The sequence below is a fragment of the Sinocyclocheilus anshuiensis genome, unplaced genomic scaffold, assembly GCF_001515605.1.
Source record: "Sinocyclocheilus anshuiensis isolate Anshui unplaced genomic scaffold, SAMN03320099.WGS_v1.1 scaffold2350, whole genome shotgun sequence".
Taxonomy (NCBI): domain Eukaryota; kingdom Metazoa; phylum Chordata; class Actinopteri; order Cypriniformes; family Cyprinidae; genus Sinocyclocheilus; species Sinocyclocheilus anshuiensis.
Window position 1 is genome coordinate 59,785 of NW_015558761.1, and position 20,806 is coordinate 80,590.

The 20,806-nt window shown below is 37.4% G+C and overlaps 1 protein-coding gene across 2 annotated transcripts in view; it reads right to left on the reverse strand.

Moving 5' to 3' along the window:
• Positions 1–20,806, reverse strand: part of LOC107681487 (retinoic acid receptor gamma-like) — a 46,133-nt gene that overhangs the window by 11,780 nt on the left and 13,547 nt on the right. The window lies entirely within an intron of this gene.

The window sequence follows — 20,806 nt, forward strand, 5'->3', positions numbered from 1 at the left end:
TTAACTGGGGATCTGGAGCCCTCCCTGGGTTTAACTGGGGATCTGGGAAGCGCTTACAAGGTGCTGGCACTGGAGGGAGCTCTGGAGGAGCAGGCACAGCAAGGTGCTTTTGAGGAGCGGGCATTGGAGCGAACTCAGGGGCTGGAGCCGACACTGGAGCAAACTCAGGGGCTGGAGCCGACACTGGAGCGAGCTCTGCGGCTGGAGAACTTCAGAACTAGACTTCGGCAGGCTTGACTGAGGAACGGCCGGCGGAGGGGTCGGAGGCTCTCCAGACACCGGATGACTGCCTTCCTCCAGTCAAGGTTGGTGGTGTCTGGGAGCTCCGCCGGGCGATGGTAAGTAATCCCGATCCGGAACAGCATCACGAGGGTTTCCTCCTCGAGGGAGCTGGTGAGGGCGAGCATCATGAACGCCCTCACGTAGCTGACAGGGTCGGGGCTCACCTGAGCCATGGCGATGAACATCGCTCGTTCCTCCATAATCTCGGGGGAAAAACAAACGGAAAACAAAGACACTTTGAAAACCCGGAAAATAAACACGGGGAGAAGAGGCGACGCTCACTATTCTGTATGGGTCTGCTGTTCTGTCACAGTCACTCGGGGAGGAAGGAACGAAGGAGCGAGGAGACGAGGAGTAATACAAATCAAAAGGGTTTAATGAGGGTAACGCTCAGAACACAGGGAACACTGGAAACATTAAGCAGACAGAATGACATTAACAGCAGACGGGAAACACTGGGAAACACAGGGTTTAAATGCACAGACACCAATGGGACACACCTGGGAGCAAATGAACTAATTAATTAAACACAGCTGGAAACGCATTCACACAACGAGGACAGGAACAGGAAAGACCAAATAAGGAAAACATGAACATACACGTGACAGTACTAGAATAAAGAAAAGAAAAAAAGAATGTTGTTAAAGCATACAGGAAAATTAAATTCATGAATCAGTTATTGAATGAAAACAAACATATGGAAATGGATCAAACACTGAGATCACTGTCAAAATCACTCATACATTTGTTATATATGTCCACTATATTTAATCTACACACAATAGTTTGCAGACGGAGAGTAGAGATGAATGCTTCTTTTATTTCTTCTGCGTGGTTGTGTGTGTGTGTGGATGGACTGAACTCCGTGATTGAGGCAACTCAAAAGTTACACTATTGCTTTCAAGGCATTCATGAAGCTTTTAATGCTCTTTTTACTACAAATTTGGGCAAATGCAGATTAGTCATTAGTAGTCATCAAACAGATTTTAAGTGAACACAAAACTTTTTATACAGAAGCAAAGAAGAAACTTTAAAGATCACCCAAGAGCTCTATAATAGTCAGTTGTGTGGAGCTGTTTGAATAGTTTCTTTCTTTTTCTTGTCGGGAAAAAAATGCCTTTAAAAGACAACAGTATTTGTCTTTATTTGTCTTAACTCCTTTTAGTCAAATGCTGACGCAATCAGTTTTACAGGCTTTCTGCATGTTGTTAGAGTTTGTAACATCTCACCAACATTCAACTTGAAGTGTTACTGAGAAATTTAACAAGTTGTGTCAATTCAGGTTTGCCTCCAGAACCTGTAAATGCTGTAAATGCCAACGTTTCTGAACATTTGGCCTGATGGATCGAGGCATTAAAACCTGATTTGATTAGCTTGTTGTACTTTTACATAACTGCTCATATTAAACAATGCTCTGGTAAACTAACCAGTGGTGTGCTCTGATCTCTTGTGGTGTGTACAGACCTCCACTGGACCTTTATAAGGGCACTGAAAGTATTTATTTACATTAATGCATATGCGCACTCTTCAAATGAAAGAAATGTATATATACTTACACATATCTATATAAGTCCAGAAGTCAAACAAGAAACTTTTCTCACCACAAGTCGAGAGATGTAGTTCATGAGACCATGGTTGGGGATGATAATTAATATGGCAGTATATTAATTTTCAGTTTAACAAATAAAACAGTGAGAATTGATGAGATAGCATTTTATTTTGTGATGTAAAGTTATGTTTGAATAGCTTAAAAGTCATCTCTTCCATGAGCACTTTACTATTTCTTATGTCCCTCCCTGTTCAAGCTAGACAACGTTTGAAACTGTATTACTAGCACTGCTCATGTTTATTGCCTCCTTATGATGAATTGTTGTATTCCTCATAAGTGGCTCTGGATAAAAGTGTCTGCTAAATATAGTATAGCACAGTTAAAGGAAGCTCCACTCAGTGCTTAAAATATTCATTACTAGTTTTAATAATATTTTGTATGTATTATTAGTAGCAGTAATAGTAGTCTTGTATTAGTAGTAGCAGTAGTAGAAGTGTAATTAATTAATATTCATACTGTGTGTGTACTTTTGGTGGGAAAAAAATAGGGATAACATGGTTTTTGGGAAAGGGTTAGAGTTAAGTCAGGGTTAGTCTGTAGGAGTTATGCATGCATACATACATGTATTTTTCAAATCACATGTCCTCTGTAGGATGCTGGAGTCTTTCCCAGCATGTCTGAGTGCAGACAGGGAAACAGCTATCACGGGGCTAACACACACACAGACATACACACATTTACATCCACGATCACACCTACAGACAATTTAATGTCTCCAGTTTACCTATCCAGCACGTCTTTGTATTGTGGGGGAAACCGGAGCACCTAGTACTCACACACATACACATACACATACGCATACAGACTTTTTCCTGCCTTGACATGTCACCATTTTGAAAATAATGCCCTCAAATATTTGAGCTTTGAAAACACATAATGCTTGTGCCTGTGAACTAAACCGATTCTTGTTTTTCACATTCACAAGAGACACACATAACAAAAGCCACAGTCTTTGGCTTGACTTAAAGCTCATTTAATCCTATAACAAGCTGTGCTCGAGCCAAACCAGCACCTGTGTGAAACTACATACTAAACATACACTATGCCTGACCCGTTCTGCTGTCTGCCTATGACCAGACTGTGAACATGAAGAAAGCTGGATATTAATACTGTAGAATGAAATTGAGGTAAAAATGAGAAAGAGGGTCGGTGGCGATAGCTTTGTGGGCAGTGCACTGTCATACAGCGTCGCTGCGCTACGGCCGTCCCGAGTTCGAATCCACATCTGAAAGAGACGCATTCGTGTGTTTTCTGTACATACGTTGATTTTATGAATCACACATATGCATATTTGAGAGATGATCATAAGATCAATTTTAGGATGGTTTCTGCGCAGCATTTTATAAATGAGGCCCCTGGACTTGCTGTAACAGTGCCGTGATTATTTTATTTTGGATTACCATATAAAGTCAGTCCATCTCGAGTGGCCCAATATTACTTTGTATCATAGCGAACAACAAATTTTGGATTATATGGATATTTGATTGTGCAATACCAATACATAAAGGTAATTAAAACCAGGTTATGCATGCAGTAAAATCAGATATTAAATTTTGGTCTGTTTGACAAAATGTAACGAGTGAATAAGGATAGACTAAATCAGTGAAAGTCAACCATGGTTTTTGTTTACCGAAAGTATCCGTTTATCAAACATCAAAGAACAACTAAGCATAAACCTTAACTAGCATCTCCCCCAGATCCTCTGCAAACATGGACCAACACATGTCCTGATGGGCTGAAGGAAGACTGCAAAAACAGGAGCTGTCTTTCTTAGAAGCAAGTTGTTAAACTTGGATTGCCCCTTTTATTCAACAGCATGCATACAAAGCTTTCTTCTTTATAGTACCTCATAAACTGACCCTTTTATTTAGCCTTTTCAGGGTGAAGCTGAGTCAACATTTGGCCACCTCCTCCCCAGCCTCAGTGAACATCGTAACACCCCACTCAACCGACAGGCTAAAAAGCGTATTCCTGATCAACAACTCAGTGTCAGTCGTCCTGTTCCTGACAAGAACTTAACCAAAAAACCCATCACATCCCGACAAGAATTTAGCCAACAAATTATTCCATCCTAATAAGAACCCAATGTGGAGAGCGGAAAAGATACTAAAAAGATGTTAAAAATATACTGCATTGTGGTCAAAGAGATGAAGAATCTCTGTTTCCATTTTAGTTCAACAGTGTTACCAAACTATAATTTGTTAAAGTGAATCACTTTGCATTCAGTAACAAGACTGAGAACAACTTGACCTTGAGGTTTCTTGTTGATGTGAAGGTCTACAAAATTTCTCGCCATAACCAACAATCAAACGAGAAAACTGAACTTGCATCAATTGAAGCGCACAGACCCCAGATCTAAGAGTTACTAACCACTTAAAATTGGAGACAGCACTGCCCACAACAGCTCCCAAGGCTAATGAACTAGCTAAAGCTAACAAGTTCAAGTTTAGCTGGTGAGGTACGACTCTGAGACCTCAGCTGTTGCATCTTGAGGGTGGTTCAAAAGGGGTGAAAAAAGAGATCAGGCCATTGTCAATGGATTCATTGTGGGGTGCAATGTTCTTTCAACCAGCCCAGTCTGGCTATAAAATGGCATTACAGCATAGGGGCAAATTCCAGCAGGGGCATGTGAAATCTACTCAGTCGCACATAGAATAAGGCACAGACACATTTGCATGGGCTTTGTCCTATGATTAATTTTCCTAAATATAGATCTTGTTTTCGGTACTTCCGTTACTAGTTCTCTGAGTTTGCAATGAGTCTCTAAACAGTGCAATGAGTCAGCTCAATTACTGTATGTAACAGAATCCAAATGATTGGACAAAGAACAAACTAAAGTGGAGACAATGAGGAGGGTAGTTCATATTTTTTTCATGTACCAAAGAGTAATTCGGGATAAACCAGCAGACTGAAGAATTCTGTTAACAAGTGGGAAGATCTTCTGGGGGTTTTTTTGGTGAATTGGTGGCACTTTAATTCTCTTAAATATTGGAGTCACTGTGCTATTCCAGTTCATTTATTTAATGTCATATGTTTAGCGAATATGCTAAATTACTTGGATCTTAATTTAAATTTCATAATAAATACGCAAAGCATTTCCATATGGAACAAACTTGCCAGTGGATTTTCCTGTGACCATAAAGAAGCAAAGGATGAGAAGAAACCCCCTAATCATCAGTTATCTTCTGCACTCTAAAAAATGCTGGGTTAAATACAACCCAGTGCTGGGTAAAATAGGGACAAACCCAACAATTGGGTTGTATTTAACCCAGCATTTTTTAGAGTGTGCTCTCTGTCTGTCCCCATGGGCTCCCTAATCCTTTAATTGAGCTCATTGTATTCATAATTGAATAATTAAAGACATCCATTAAGGTCAAAATGGAGTGACACAAGAGACTCCAAGCACACACACTCACACACATGAGAGAGATTAAAGAGTTTTCTGTACATTATTGAAAACTAGAGTGTGTGCATTATTTCCTTTTTATTTATTACCTACATTTACAAAAAAGTTTTGGATTTTATTAAATATTCCTGACAATAAGCGAATAGCTTATGTTTAATAGTATAACCACATATGTCAGTGTCCAGTGAAGGCTATACTTTGCTTGAACACATTGGCACTGTATTTATATATTCATTTTTAATTGTTTCCACCAAATTTATGCATGAAACATGTAGTTACAGAACATCTATATGCTTTCGATGTTGTACACTACACTCTTAATTATGTCACTTTTGCAGAAAAAAAAAACTGTTTATAAAAATGTAATTGTTGTCATTATCATTTCTAATTGTAAGCATCTATCACAATGAAACATTTCATACCTATGTTAGTTAAACAAACAAAACAAAACAAAAAAGTTGACAGAAGAACAGTTTACAACATGTGCACAGCTGTAAAATTGTGTAGTGGTAGGCTTATAAAATATGCAGAATTACATTATTTATCAGCACAAGTCAGTTTGTTCTGTGATCTAGGCAAAACTTCTGGCAGCCAGCCATTAGGAAGTTAACAAGAGTACCATTTAAGTCAGTTAGCACATGACAAGATTCTGAGCACATACTACAGTCACTCAGACTCCTAGAATACTTTAATAAATGCTAAAAAGAGTTAAAAGGACACACAGTATCAAGAACACAGTTGGAGTGAGTATAGTGGAGGTACAGAGACATCACACTTACACTGCAGGCTAGTGTTGTTGCTCCATGAGAAAGGTTCTAGGCCAGGGAAGAAGGAGCTTGCTTTCCTGAGCATGCATGAACTCTGAGTGGATACGTCAAACAGGGGTCTTGCCCCTAGCCCGAGAGCCTCCACACAGTCAAACATGATGTCCAGCCTTCGCCAAGAACTCAAACTCTGTCCCAGATGTTCTGTTCTGTGTCTCAAGCCGTCTGTCAACTGCAGATACGGTTAAGCAACACAGTAGACGATGACCAACAACAACAATGTAGATTCTGGAGTTTCCCAGTCAATCTGGAACTCCTGCCAAAGCTATCAATGTCAAGAGAAAGTCTCAAGGACTTCAGACTTCTGTTTCAGGTGTAGCTGTCACTGTAGCCAGCAGCTTCTCTGTTCGTAACTTGAACTTTTCTGTAGCATTTCTTCGTTGAGTCAAGCAGCTCCTGTGCAGCTCTACGCTGACCATCACCCTGTGCTTGTTTTTCTCCGGCGTCTGTTGAGTTCTTGAGCTTTGTCAAACTCAGCCTGACTGTCAAGACTCTTAAGTGTCAGCTAACATACTGTGACTCGACAACCTGCGCTATTTCACTCGCCGCAGCTAGCTCAGCCCACAACAGAGGGAGAGGGGCAGGAATTACAGAGCGAGGGAGGGGAAGAGAGAGGGAGGGAATGAGGCGGGTGCTTTTGTGGTTGGCTGAAAGACAAAACTTTCCCTTCCATTTCCTGCTAGAGCAATCCTGTCAGCCTGCATCATATTTTATACCTTTGCAAATAAAAACAAACAACATGACCTCCTCTCACTCCCTCTATCTATCAATCTTCTGCTGCTCTTCCTATGAAACATATCGCCTTCCTTTTCATCATGGAGCCCCCTTTTGTACTGAGGTGTTGATAAACATGGTTGTGCACCCTTCAGAATGAAGAATGTCTTTAAAATTCCAATTCTATTCCTGAGTTTGAATTTAGATAAACTGAATGCAGAATTGCAATTCTAATTGGAGTATACAATAAGTAAAATAAGTGTCATTTAAAAAGTACAATTACAATTAATTGAAATTCAACCATTTTTTATATACTTTAAATCTTGACTTGATAAAACTTTGTTTTAGACCTTTTAGACGTCGAGAACGATAGATAAGCAACTTTAAATTACTTAAATACCAAATTCTCCAGTTCTGAATTTTACCCAAACAAATGTAAACCATATACGTAGATCTGAAATATATTTGTTATATATTTGTGACATTAAATACATTCTGAAATTCATTATGATCGTTTGATTCAGCTTTTCAATTTATAATGAAACATTTTGTATTAAACAAAGAAAATGCAAAATTGAAGCGTTTTCACTAGTGGTCTTGGACCTTTGGACTTAAATGAGTCAAGCTTCAGTCTGGATCCAACCCTTACGAAGATCTGAGATAACCGAACACCTGAGAAGAGATGATGCCGACCCCCCAGAAGACCTCAGATGATGCTAACCCTGGAACAACATATAAAACTACCAAATTTTGCATAATCGCAAAGTTTAATCACAACGTATAATCATTGCAGTTAATAGTGTTCACCGTCTGTTTGATTACGTGTAATTTGTAATTAACTGCATGATTCTTACTGTACATTTCTGCCATAGTCACCACTAATAACCTACTCCTAAATGTAATGTAGAAACTTAAAGTCCGTGTATAGTCAATATTAAATGTCACACCACAGAAAAAATGTGTTATTAATCACCCAGCCAAATTTGAATGCTAAAAAAACTGCCAAGTGAATAAAATAAGCTATCAAAATCTTTAAAAAAATAGTATTCTCTGCTCTCAGACGCTGGGGGCGTGTCCGCTGGCAGCGCTGAAACCACGCCCACTCGCGGAAAAGCTGCCGTCTCTCTCTCAGCTGTCTTCCTCTGCAGCTTATTTAATTGAGGAGACCGAGCTGTTTTGTAAATTATTGCAACCAGTTATTATGCATTTACGTGACGAAGACAACCGCTAGGCTGTAGTAACGAACGGCAGTAACATGCGACTGAGCGGGCAAACCACTGCGCTGTAGTTATTAGGTGTGTTCGACTTGAAGCAGGGCTGTGCAGAACGATTAGTGTAAGACACGAGAGCGATTCGAAAGCATGAGGAGCCAACTGCTCTCTATAGCTCTGTACTTTGATGTCACACACCGATCGATCTGCGCAGTGCTGCTTCAAGTCGAACACACGTCTTATAGTGTTAGGGGAGGGGCCATGCTCGGTGGCTCCATTGCGTCATCGAGCCACCGTTTTAGCCCCGCCCAAAAAATCCTGAACACAGAATTGGTGAAAAACTGTTTAACTCCACAATGCAGTACTACATACTTCAGAGTCTTTGTAACGTGCAATACATTTCTAACATTTTTATAAATGCATTCCTGCATTGTGTTTAGAAACAATTCTCAGAATTCTCTTTACACGGACTTTAAACGTTTAAAAAACATTTAAAAACTTTTTCAAAACTCTGAAACAAAGCTTTGTCAAGTCAAGATTTAAAGTCTACAGTAACATCAAGATTTTTTTTAACCATTTTAAAAAAATTCTCACTTCCTGTCCTTTCACAATAAAAGTATATTAATAAAAGTGGCAATAAAATGTCAAAAATAAACCAAAAAAGGTAACGTTTCAATCCAGCAGAGAAGAAGTGTGTTTTGGTCTGACTGCAAAGGTTTACGGATGCACAGTGCGACTATTTGAAGCCTACTGCCACCTTTAGGCAACTCACAGCCTTTCAAAAACCCCTTCAACATTTCTCTTTCTGCAAAGTTTTCACTGGCAGTCCTATTATCGGCCCCAGCTCTCACCTCTCCTTGACAGTTTTACTTTTCAGTTCTTATTTTTCTGTTCCCGACTTACATCATCTTTATTTTTCTCTCAGTTTTGTCATTTCATCAAGTGCACCACAACTTAATGCTGTCCAGATCTGTGGTAACTCTTCCAAACAGTCGCTACTGAAATATGCCGAAATCTACATCAACTGTCCCTGTTGACTCTGTATTGCATTTCTGTATTCTTTTGCAATGTTTTCCAAACTTGTCTTGACCCAGCCAAAGTCTGCATTCAATGTTCTTACTTCGACATGTGTTTCATGGTTGTGTGCATTATTTAGAATGCAGTGCTGAAGACTACAGACATATTTACAGAGACTGCTTTAGAACTGCATCAGTGAGGACACTTTGATTAAATGATGACAGACATGTTTTATGTTTTTGCTCCAGATGTTGCAGTTTGACATTTTCCTGAGCAAAAAAAAAAAGCATGTAATATATGACTTTTAAATGAAGCAATTTTATGAAAAGGCTTTATTCTGCAACATGCATGTATGTGTTTGACACTTGTCTCTGTTTGTTGCATTTCGCCAGTTTGTTCTTCAGCAAATCACACCGGTGCATCTGCATGGCTGACTCATGAGTCTCATCATAATCACATTTCCTCCAGAAGAGTGTGAGAGAAACAATGTGGCATTAAATTAACACAAACCCACAGCCTATATGATCCACCTTCCCTCCCTCTCTCTCTGCTTTTCCCTTTTCCTCCCCTCATTCGAGAGGACTGAACCCTGAAAGCCAGCCCCAGTGGGGTGCTAACTTCCCCCAAAACTTCTGCCCACCCTCTCTCTCGTTCACTCTCTCTATCTGGCACCTGGTTCTCTATTCCTGCCTCACTCTGCTCAGTCTGCTTTTCATTGTGTTACATGTTTTTTTTCCCCACAATATTCTATTGTATATTTATATTTGTTTTATTGTTTTACCCAGCACTTCTGTATATAGGAAAATATGTTTGTGACATGTTTTGCAGGGTTGCTAATCACCAGTATGCAGTAAAACACTCCATTCTATCTAAGAGGAGGAATGAAACATTATACTGAAACTAGTGAATGTAGTTTATATTAAAAAAAAAAGTCACTTTACAACAAGGTCCCATTTAACCCATTTAGTTAACTAACATTAACTACCAATGAGCAATACGTTTGGTACAGTATAAACTAATCTTTGGTTACACTTTTTTAAAGGTTTCATTGTTACAGTGTAATTACACATTTAAGTAATGAGCAATATTAATTAACAACATGTAATACTGTAGCGCTATGGTTAGGATTAGGGATTGGTTTAAGGTTAGTTACGTGTAATTATGCATAATTTACTGTCATTGCTATACATGTAACGTGTAACAAGGACACTGTAAAATGAAGTGTTACCAGTCTTTGTTAATGTTAGTTACAAAAAATACAACTGTTCATTGTTAGTTCATGGTTAGTCAGCTCAGGTTTATTGAATAACTGATATAACTTTTGATTGTAATAACATATTAGTAAAGGTTGAACTTAACAGTAACTAAGATTAATAATTGTTTTATACATATCTTTCATTGTTAGTTCATGTAACTAATGTAGTTAACTAATGTTAACAAATGGAAATACTTTTGCTTTTTCTTACAGCACTTTGAACAGCAACAAAAATATGTGTTTCATAGATTGCTAATTAGTGTTATTGTATATTTGGGAAATGCAGCATAAAAGCACTACATTCTGACTAAGAGAAGTAAAAGACATTTGATCAAGCTTTCACAAAATGCATTTTCACTAAATTGGAATCCAAATTTTAGCAATCGCAGTTTACAAAGTTGCCTTTCTTTCGCCCGCCTTCCCGTTTTGTAGACATCTGTTAATCTGGACATACGTTACCCCCTTTTTCACCCCATACCTTTGCTCTCTCTGCCTCAACATTTTCACCTGTCTTTCAACACGTCCCCTTCCCTCTCTTGCTCTTTCTCATTCTCTTGTTCTCCCTCTCTCTCTCGCACACACACACACATATGCACACACACGCACACACTCCACAGTGACACACAGCAGTGCACAATCTCAGCCAGTTCTGTTCTCTCCACACCTTGAGGCAATTACACCCCCCTTCAAACACACACACACACATGCAAGCCAAGGCCCAAGGACTGCAGAAATGAAGGAGGAATGCAGACAGGAAAAGGCGCCCCATTCTGTCTCGTTCTCTCGGTCTCTTTCCCAGGCCCTTCTGCTTTTCATCTATCTGCCAATCATCCCTGTCCATCTGTGCCTCTGCTCTTTTTGTATTTTTATTTTTTGTATTGTCTCTGTCTTTCTCCATTGGTGTTGGTGACTCATCCACAGGCTTTTGCAGAATCAAATGCAAGTTTTTTACTGCCGAGCACTGGCGTCACAGGATGCCAGAGAAACTGAACAAAACCTACTCTGTTCAAACGGCTCACTCTTCTTCCAGCGAGGAACATAAACCTGGCCCTCATACTTTGTGGTTGGAGCTACACAGCATTTGGGTTTGGATTTCTGACTGCATGTGTGCTGGATTTGCTTGTATTGGAATGTGTGGTTCCTTGGGGGTCTGTAGTGTGTGTGTGTGTGTGTGTGTGTGTGTGTGTGCGCGTGTGTGTTGTGTGCTGGTCATGAATTGTAATCTGACCCTCTAGGGGAATACAGGCTTTCCTTCATTACAGGGCACCTATGCACACACATACAAACATTAGCAAAAGTCCAATTAACTTCATTTGCATTGGTAATAAATCTGCAAAAGTTCACTTAAAGAAGAAGTTCATCCAAAGATGAAAATTCAGAAAGCTATCATATATATGCCAAGTTCTGTCATGAAACAGTAGATGGCGCACGCCGATGGCTCGTTAACACAAATTGATGGTATTCACAGCATTAAATACATGGCACAAGCTAATTGGTTCATGTTGCATACTCAGCCAATGAGCTTCCAGCTTTACATTTAAAGTGTAACCAGTACTGAAACCCCCCGTTTCAGTACTGGTTAGTTCTCACCACAGTTAAAAAAAAAAACGCTAAAAAAGTGGGCATGGTAATAATAATAATAATAATAAATCAATACATAAATAAATTACAAATGAAAAAGTTTTCATGATTATCTTGGTTTCATAATCATTGGATTAATTTGATTAATTAAATCAAAACTGGATTAGTCGCACAGACCTATCCAGGTCATATTATTTCATATGATCAGGAAAAGAGCAGCATAAACGTTCTGCTAAACATCTCCTTTTGTGTTCCAAAGAAGAAAGTCAGTCATAAAGAATGTCTAGAAATGATGTTCAGATTTTTAAGCGATGTTGGAATTTTCATTTTTGAACTTTTCCTGTAAATGAACAAATAGAAAGATTCAAGCACAGCTTGACAAATGCTACTGGCATAAAAGTGCACGACTCGCTCCTGTTTTAATGTCAGTAAGTTATGCCAGCTAACTTGTGATGGGACAGTTTCCCTGCAGCATGTAGCCGGCTGATCTCTATCACCACACCCTCTTTCTTTCTGTCTGTCTGTCTTTTTTTTTTTTTTTTACAGTTTAAAAAAAATAACCTCTATAATTTTACAATCTTCATTTCAGATTATTTTACTAGAATCCTCCATCATACAATCAATCAATAAAAAAAAATCTAACTTCTCTCTCTCTCTCTCTCTCTCTCTCTCTCTCTCTCTCTCTCTCTCAATGCATGCAGCAACTTTATAATTTAGCGTCTATCACTGTTGCAAAGTTCCAAACTTCCTCTTGTAGCCTAGATATATAGATAAAAACAGAATAAAAGAGCAGGAGAGTAAAATAAATAATGGATTTTCTCTCGTTTGAGAGACTGTTTTTGAACAGAGAGAACCAGACCTGCACCACTGGGTCAGAAGAGCAGAGGTAAAAGATTTGAAAATTTGACCAGGGCCTCTGAGAGCCGAGCAGCCTGCGGCCAAACACACACACACACACACACACACACACACACACACACACACACACACACACACACACACACACACACACACACACACACACACACACACACACACACACACACACACACACACACACACACACACACACCACTGGTGGTTTAAAGAATTGGGCCAAACCCCAGAAATTCCAATCCAATTCTATATAAATAAATAAAGAGGCACAATGTGGAGTTTGTACTTTCACAGCCTCAGTCCTGCAGTAACCTCTGCATTTGGCCATCCTCTGCCTCGCTCTTAAAAGAAGAAAAATGTGCCATTTCTTTCAAATGCTACCTCTTTTTCCATCACACATTCTGCATTTCTGAAACCAGAAGCTCCACTAGATTCACAACCTCATGTGCAGATGAGTGAGTTTGTGGGTTGGTGTGTGTTAAAGGATTGCTTTTTTTTTTGTATGACAGATGCAATCCATTTTATGTATGTTGAGCACACACTACCATTTGAATGAGAATGTGAGATTGCACACTTCAGTGTCATTGATAATAATTCCATATTTCCTATTGTATTCAATAATACTGCTAAAGAGAGAGAGAGAGAGAGACTTTCCAGTCACATTTAATTAACTAAGTGAACTACAGCAATGATATCATTAAACTAATATACCATATTTGTCCTTTGGGGGCAGTAGAGCTACAGAGGAGTGACTGGTATTTTACAGTGTTTTTTTTTTCAACTGCTTACACACATTTTCAAAACTTTGCCTCTTTTTTTCAAAACTTTACACACAAATCCAAGAATTGCACACACAAAATGCAAAATGCCTCACATCTCTTGCAAAATGAAGCACTGCATTCAAAATATCACAAAGACATCTCAAAAGCAAACATTTGCAAACAACTTTGCCATAATATTAATTCATGTTAGATTGTTGTGTGTTACATAAAGAACTGTGTGTTGTGTGTTGCAAAAAGTGTTTTATGAAATTGAAAGGCCGAGAATTAGTGTATGGTTTTGCAGATTTGGTGTGTGGTTCTGATGTTTGAGTGTCAGGTTTCAGAAATTGTGTGACAAGTAAAGATTTTGTGTGTAAGCATTTGAAAAAAAAAAAAAAAAACTGTATAGTTCACCCAAAAATGAAAATTTGCTGAGTAAAATGTACTCACTCTCAGGCCACCTAAGATGTAAATGAATTTGTTTCTTCATTGAAAAAAAAAAATATGGAGAAATTCAGCATTTAATCACTTATGGATTACTTGTGGATTATTGTGAAATTTTTATCAGCTGTTTGGACTCTCATTCTGAGGGCACCCATTCACTGCAGAGCATCCATTTGTTGAGCAAGTGATGGAATGACACATTTCTCTAAATCTGTTCCCATGAAGAAACAAACTCATCTACAGTACATCTTGGATTGCCTGAGGGTGAGTACATTTAAATTTTTGGGTAAAGTATTATTTTATATAAGTAATTAATCGTTTTATATTTTTTAAAATATTATATTATATTATAAATTATATGTTACACAATATTTTGCACTGCAAATTCAATATTATAAATATTACATGTTATATTCCCATATTTGTTATTTTTGTGCATTTCAGCTACTTTTGAATTCCCTGTTTCTATTTTATGTGTGGTGAATGTCAAATTTAAAGTCACAGGCTTTAGGTGCCGAGTAAAAGCATGCAAAGTGAACTAGATTTTACTCAGAATTTGTCTAACATCTCAGGACGTTAAATCTGAAGCTAATAAAAAAGTAAAGTGGTCTTTTATGTACAGTTAATAGAGTTGCTGTCAGTACTGAGGCTGAATAATGTTTCAGTGCTGAAGTCATGAGCTGGCAGACACATAGTTGAGTATTTAAGGTGTCCTTAAACAAAAACACTTCATTTCAGCAGTTTTTATGCCACCACTGCAGAAAGAACAGCAAACATATTTAACGTATCAAAAATTAAGTATTCTCAAACATGGACCTTAACACTTCCACGATAAGCTGTATTTATATGCAGATTAATATATGCAAAATAAAGCTTACTGCATACTAATCACATTTACAAAGCTCTTTACTTAAAAGCTTGTTTATTTTACCATAATTCAGTATTTATATCATTCATTCTTTATTTTTGCTGTCTATTATACTATGAGAGCACACTGCCTGGAATAGTATTTCCCACAGTGCACTCCATTTCCAAAAGTATATATATATATATATATATATATATATATATATATACAGTGGGTACGGAAAGTATTCAGAAAAAAATTAACTTAAATGATTTTAGCAAATGGCTGCAATATAACAAAGAGTGTAAAATTTAAGGGGGTCTGAATACTTTCCGTACCCACTGTATATATATATATATATATATATATATATGTGTATATATATGTATGTATGTGTGTGTGTGTGTGTATGGCGAGTGTTATGTGACAGGATTATGAGGTGTGTTTCGTGCCATTTCTAAGGCTAAGCAGGAGAAGAAGGAGCAGTCTACTACCCTCGACCTCGAAAAGTCGTGTACTTTTACGTGTGAGAAGGGTACGTCGCCTCCACAGACGTGTGACAACAACGTCGTTGATAAGTATGTCGCTGCTTTAGACTTGTGCTCTAAATAATACATCGTCAGCAGAGCTGTAATTTTACCAAGTATTATACAGTAATAAAAATTAAAGATGAACATGTTTATTTATAATCCAGTAATATAATAAGTAATAAAAAGTAATATCTTAAGTATATGTTGATGCTTATAGCCTTGTACTTTATTTAACTTAAAAGGATGTATTTGTATTTTACTTAAAGGGATAGTTAACCAAAATCAAGAACTTCATAACCAAGTAATCACTGAGTAATCATTTACTTATGTTCATGTCATTCCAGTCCTGTATGATTTTTTCTTCTGTGGAACATAAAAGTTATTCTGAGACTTTTCCTATTATGCAAGACTTTTTCATGTCCCTCAAATATATGATTTTTTGCTTCCTTATGATAAGCACAATGGCTCATTTTACCGAATTTTACCAAAACTATCAACACTAGTAATAATTCTAATACATATCCCATATTTATCCATTGTTAACAACCACTCTGTCAGTTTAGGTGTTTATCTATTTATTTTCTTGTATCATTTTCCCCATTTTAATTTATGTTGACTCAGTGTTTTGCTGTTTTCAAATGTAATCACTTGAAGGCACTGTTCTTACTCTGCTTGCTCATGGAATTAAACTAAGAATGAAAAATTGACATTGCTTTATTGTATACTGTGGGAAGTGGTCTTAAAGCTCTTAAAGTCATCATAACTCACTGAATCATGGGTTTTGGATTGTCAGAATACTAGATCAATAAAAAAAATACTAAGAATAAAAATCAAAGTACACTTTCATATTATGATCCAATTATTTTGATGACTTAAAAGTACAAAATAGACACAATATTTTTTTAATAGTTAATAAATATTCCAACATGAATAAAAATCACAACAAGAACAATACGTGATGTTTTAGATAAATGTTTAATCATTTAATAACAAATATATGATCTTTGCTTGGAGATGTTTGTTTTACCTCTGTAAGCGCTCTCTTCAATTCATACAAAGTAACTGAATCAAAAGTACATCTTGATGTGATGGTCCTCTTTGTTTCCCCATATTTGTGGGTTCTTCCTTAAGTTTACCTCCCTATATTTCTAATTGGTAATTGGTCTTTTTCTTTAAAGGGATTAAGCAGTAAATGTGTCTTTATAGAAATATTATAATACCTGTATACTATCTACAAAAAGCAAATATAATTGTGTTTTCATTTTAAATGGACAGCAATATACTAACCCCAAATCAGGAAAAAAAAAAAGTATGGATGTTTTGTAAAATGCAATGAAATCAAGAATCTGTGATTTGTTAATGCGCTTTAACTATTATTTAATTGACAAAAGTACAAAGAAAAGATTTCCAACGTTTTCACAGACCAACTTAAATATATTTTGTAAATATAAACAAATTGTGATTATGATGGCTGCAACACACTCCAAAAAAGTTGGGACAGAGGCCAAATAAAAGTGAAAGGGTTATAGAATATCCAAATTAAACTGTTTTGAAACCGTCTATAAGCAGGGTAAATTGGTAATAGGTGAGGGTATCAGGTTTGGCTCATCAGAAAGCTATACATCAATTCTATGCAGTGATGCTGCAGGTTCTCTGGGCCAGAGCTCATCTCAGATAGTCAAAGAGACAGTGGAAATGTGTGCTGTGGTCACATGAGTCCACTGGGAAAAATGGATGTCGAGTTCTCAGTCCCAAAGACCAAAGGGACCATCCAGACTTTCACCAGCGACAGATTGCACAAGCAAATATCTGTCATTGTATGGGGGTTTATCAGAAAAAACGGCATGGGTGTCTGGCATGTGTGAGGGTACCATTGACATGGAGGCATTATATTGGCATTGTACATACTGCCATCAAGATGACATCTTTCATGGGAAGTCCATGGTTATTAGAACAAGACAACGCCTGGTCTCAATCTGCATGTGCTACAACAGCCTGGTTTCGTAGACACAGGGTGAATGTGCTAGATCAGTCCAGATCTGTTTCCTATTGAACATGTATGGCTCATCGTGAAAAGGACAATCAGGCAGTGATGACCACAGACTGACGAGCAGCTGAAGTCTTGTATTGGGCAAAAATTTGACTTGAAAAACTTTAACAATTAGTATCCTCAATTCACAAACAATTAAACATTGTAATTAAAAGGAAAGTTGATGTGACACAGTGTTAAATGTGCCTCTGTCCCAATTTGCTTATATTTACAGATTGCAGTTTATTTGGTCAGTAAAAACATTGAAAATCTTTTCTTTGCACTTTTGTCAATCAAATAAAGATTAAACAGAATTATGATTGTATTATAAGATCTTGATTTGATTGCATTTTACAAAATGTTATTGCATTTTAAAAAAACTTTTCCTGATTTGGGATTGTATTTAATCCTGTCTAGATGTTTTATGTCTTACTGAGGTCTATAAAAGAAAAAAATGTAATGATAAATACACATTTCAAAGATTTCTATGTACACTAATTATATAAAACTATACTGTCAGCGCACCATAGTTATGCAAATGAAGTAGATCAATGCTTGTTTCAATTCATAGGGATGGAATCCTATCGAAAAATATTAGGCTTAAAGGGATACTCCACCCCAAAATGAAAATGTTGTCATTAATCACTTACCCCCATGTCGTTCCAAACCCCTAAAAGATTTGTTCGTCTTCGGAACACAATTCAAGATATTTTGGATGAAAACCGGGAGGCTTGTGACTGTCCCATTGACTGCCAAGTAAAATACACTGTCAAGGTCCAGAAAAGTATGAAAGACATCGTCAGAATAGTCCATATGCAATCAGTGGTTCAACCGTAACGTTATGAAGCGACGAGAATACTTTTTGTACGCGAAGAAAACAAAAATAACGACTTTATTCAACAATTCCTCTCCGCTGTGTCTCTCCGCATCACCGTAGCACCATTTTGGAGAATATCCGCTGAACGCAAGCAGCATACGCTCTTCTGTGTCATTCGTGCTGCACGGATGAGCTGTTTTCGTTCAAATCAAAGCGTAAATACACATAGAAAACGTATCCTTGTGTCACGGCTGACACAGAAGAGCGTATGCTGCTTGCATTCAGCGGATATTCTCCAAAATGGCGCTACGGTGATGTGGAGAGACACAGAGGAGACAAATTGTTGAATAAAGTCGTTATTTTTGTTTTCTTCGCGTACAAAAAGTATTCTCGTCGCTTCATAACGTTACGGTTGAACCACTGATGGCAGATGGACTATTCTGATGATGTCTTTCATACTTTTCTGGACCTTGACAGTGTATTTTACTTGGCAGTCAATGGGACAGTCACAAGCCTCCCGGTTTTCATCCAAAATATCTTAAATTGTGTTCTGAAGACAAACAAAGCTTTTACGGGTTTGGAACGACATGGGGGTAAGTGATTAATGACAAAATTTTCATTTTGGGGTGGAGTATCCCTTTAAGAGATTCCTTATCCTGTTGCTCCATCTACTGGACAACAGTATTATCACAGCCTTCATCTTTCAGTTAAAATGGCTAATTAGCGTCCCAAACATTATAAATTCATGACATGTTTGCTCGGAACGACTTTGTTCTCCACCTCATTTAATGCTGAAGATCGAATGTCTAATGAATATCTAATATAAATACAACTTTATTTCTGATAAAATTACACTCTTTTGTGTCGAGATCACAAGGAAACAAGAATGAAATATTCATGCAGAAATCAGGCATTGCCTCTTAGGGCTTCCGTACTTTTTGTAGCATCCAAGCAAAAAGAAGGGCCTTGACTAATAAACTGAACATTAATGTGCTGTACTTCACTTCAACACCATCGTAACAGCTAAACATAAGTTATCAAACATGAAATCGACTTTATTATGCAGCAATTATTATGCACTATTGCCACTTTATGGGGAAAAACTAAATAAAAGTAATAGCCTATAACATACATCTACTGTAATGAAAACTTTAAATTTCATTTAAGGCGACGTACATGGAGACGACGTATCTATCAGGCGTATTGTAAGGCAACGTAACTAGTTCAGACGTACTTATCACATGTACATTTTTTTATAAATTTCTTACGTAAACCGTTGTCTCGTCGCTGCCTGTAATTGGTTTCTACTGTGACGTCGCTCTGATATTGCAGCATACCACTCTTTGAAACATTTATATTATTACATACTACATACTGTTTCACATACTATTTTAAAGAAAGTAGTAGACAGTATAAAGTAAGGTACTATTCTACTCTGGCTTAGTTCTTATAAACCATTTATTTTGTGCTTTAAAGATCATAGAAACAAATACACTGATCTAAAGATCCCATAATGAAACATCAAGAACTTTTTGAATCTCCAAAAAAAAAAACATAGCTCAACTCCAGAACCCATTGTATAATATGGTTATATTATGGATGTAATATATTATACAGTTCTTTGCTGAAGCTAAGATGCTGCAAAGACCCACTGGACAACCTTTAGCCCAAAATGCTTTTAGCTACGCAACCTGGATTTTGTGCAATGTTGCATTATGTGTCACATGCATTATATGTCACATAATGCCCTATTTCTATCTGATTTAACCCATAACATGAGTCTTGATGGTATAGATTTATATATTTAGATTGATTCAGTGATATGAAATCATATTTTTGACAAACAAAACCATTTAATTGAGATCTACAATTTTTAGGTTACCAATTTTAGTGAACTAGGGTTTCTTACAAGCACATAATTTTAACAACCCATGTTATGTGCAACAGGACTCTGCGCTTGCAGTGGGTTCAAAATCATTATCCTTGTGTGCATTGCATAATTTCATTTTTTTTTTTTGGCCTTATTTTAAGAGTGAGGACAGGGTGAAGGCTTTAAAATACTCTGTTGTTTACGATGCAAACAACTGAGTGATCAGCTATTTAAAGAAACAGACTGTCTCGCCCGTCTAGCCCACCTGCCTCTCTGTCTCTCCCTCTGTATGTTCCCACTCTGAAAGAAGAAAGGATAGATTGAGGGATGGGTAGATGTTATCTCTTATTAAATGGAGCTAATGGAGCATCTGTGTATGAAGGCACCACATAATGAGATAATCACACAGGATAGTTGCAGCACTGTTGACACAACTATTTTACTTTTACTACTTTTTATCTCTCAGGAAGACAAAATAAGAAGCAGTATCCCAGGTATCATACATCAAACATCTTGTGACCCCTATGTGACTTTTTTTTGCATTGAAATGTAATCTTTGTTCAGTTTGCTGAACAAAGTTGTATCCTCCTCTTTCACTCTTTTGTGGCTATAAATGGACATTTGTTTTTATATGCATTCTTCAGAGTGCAGAGGATTTGAATTTGCCTTTCTTTGTGTGTGTGTGTGTGTGTGTGTGTGTGTGTGTGTGTGTGTGTGTGTGTGTGTGTGCGTG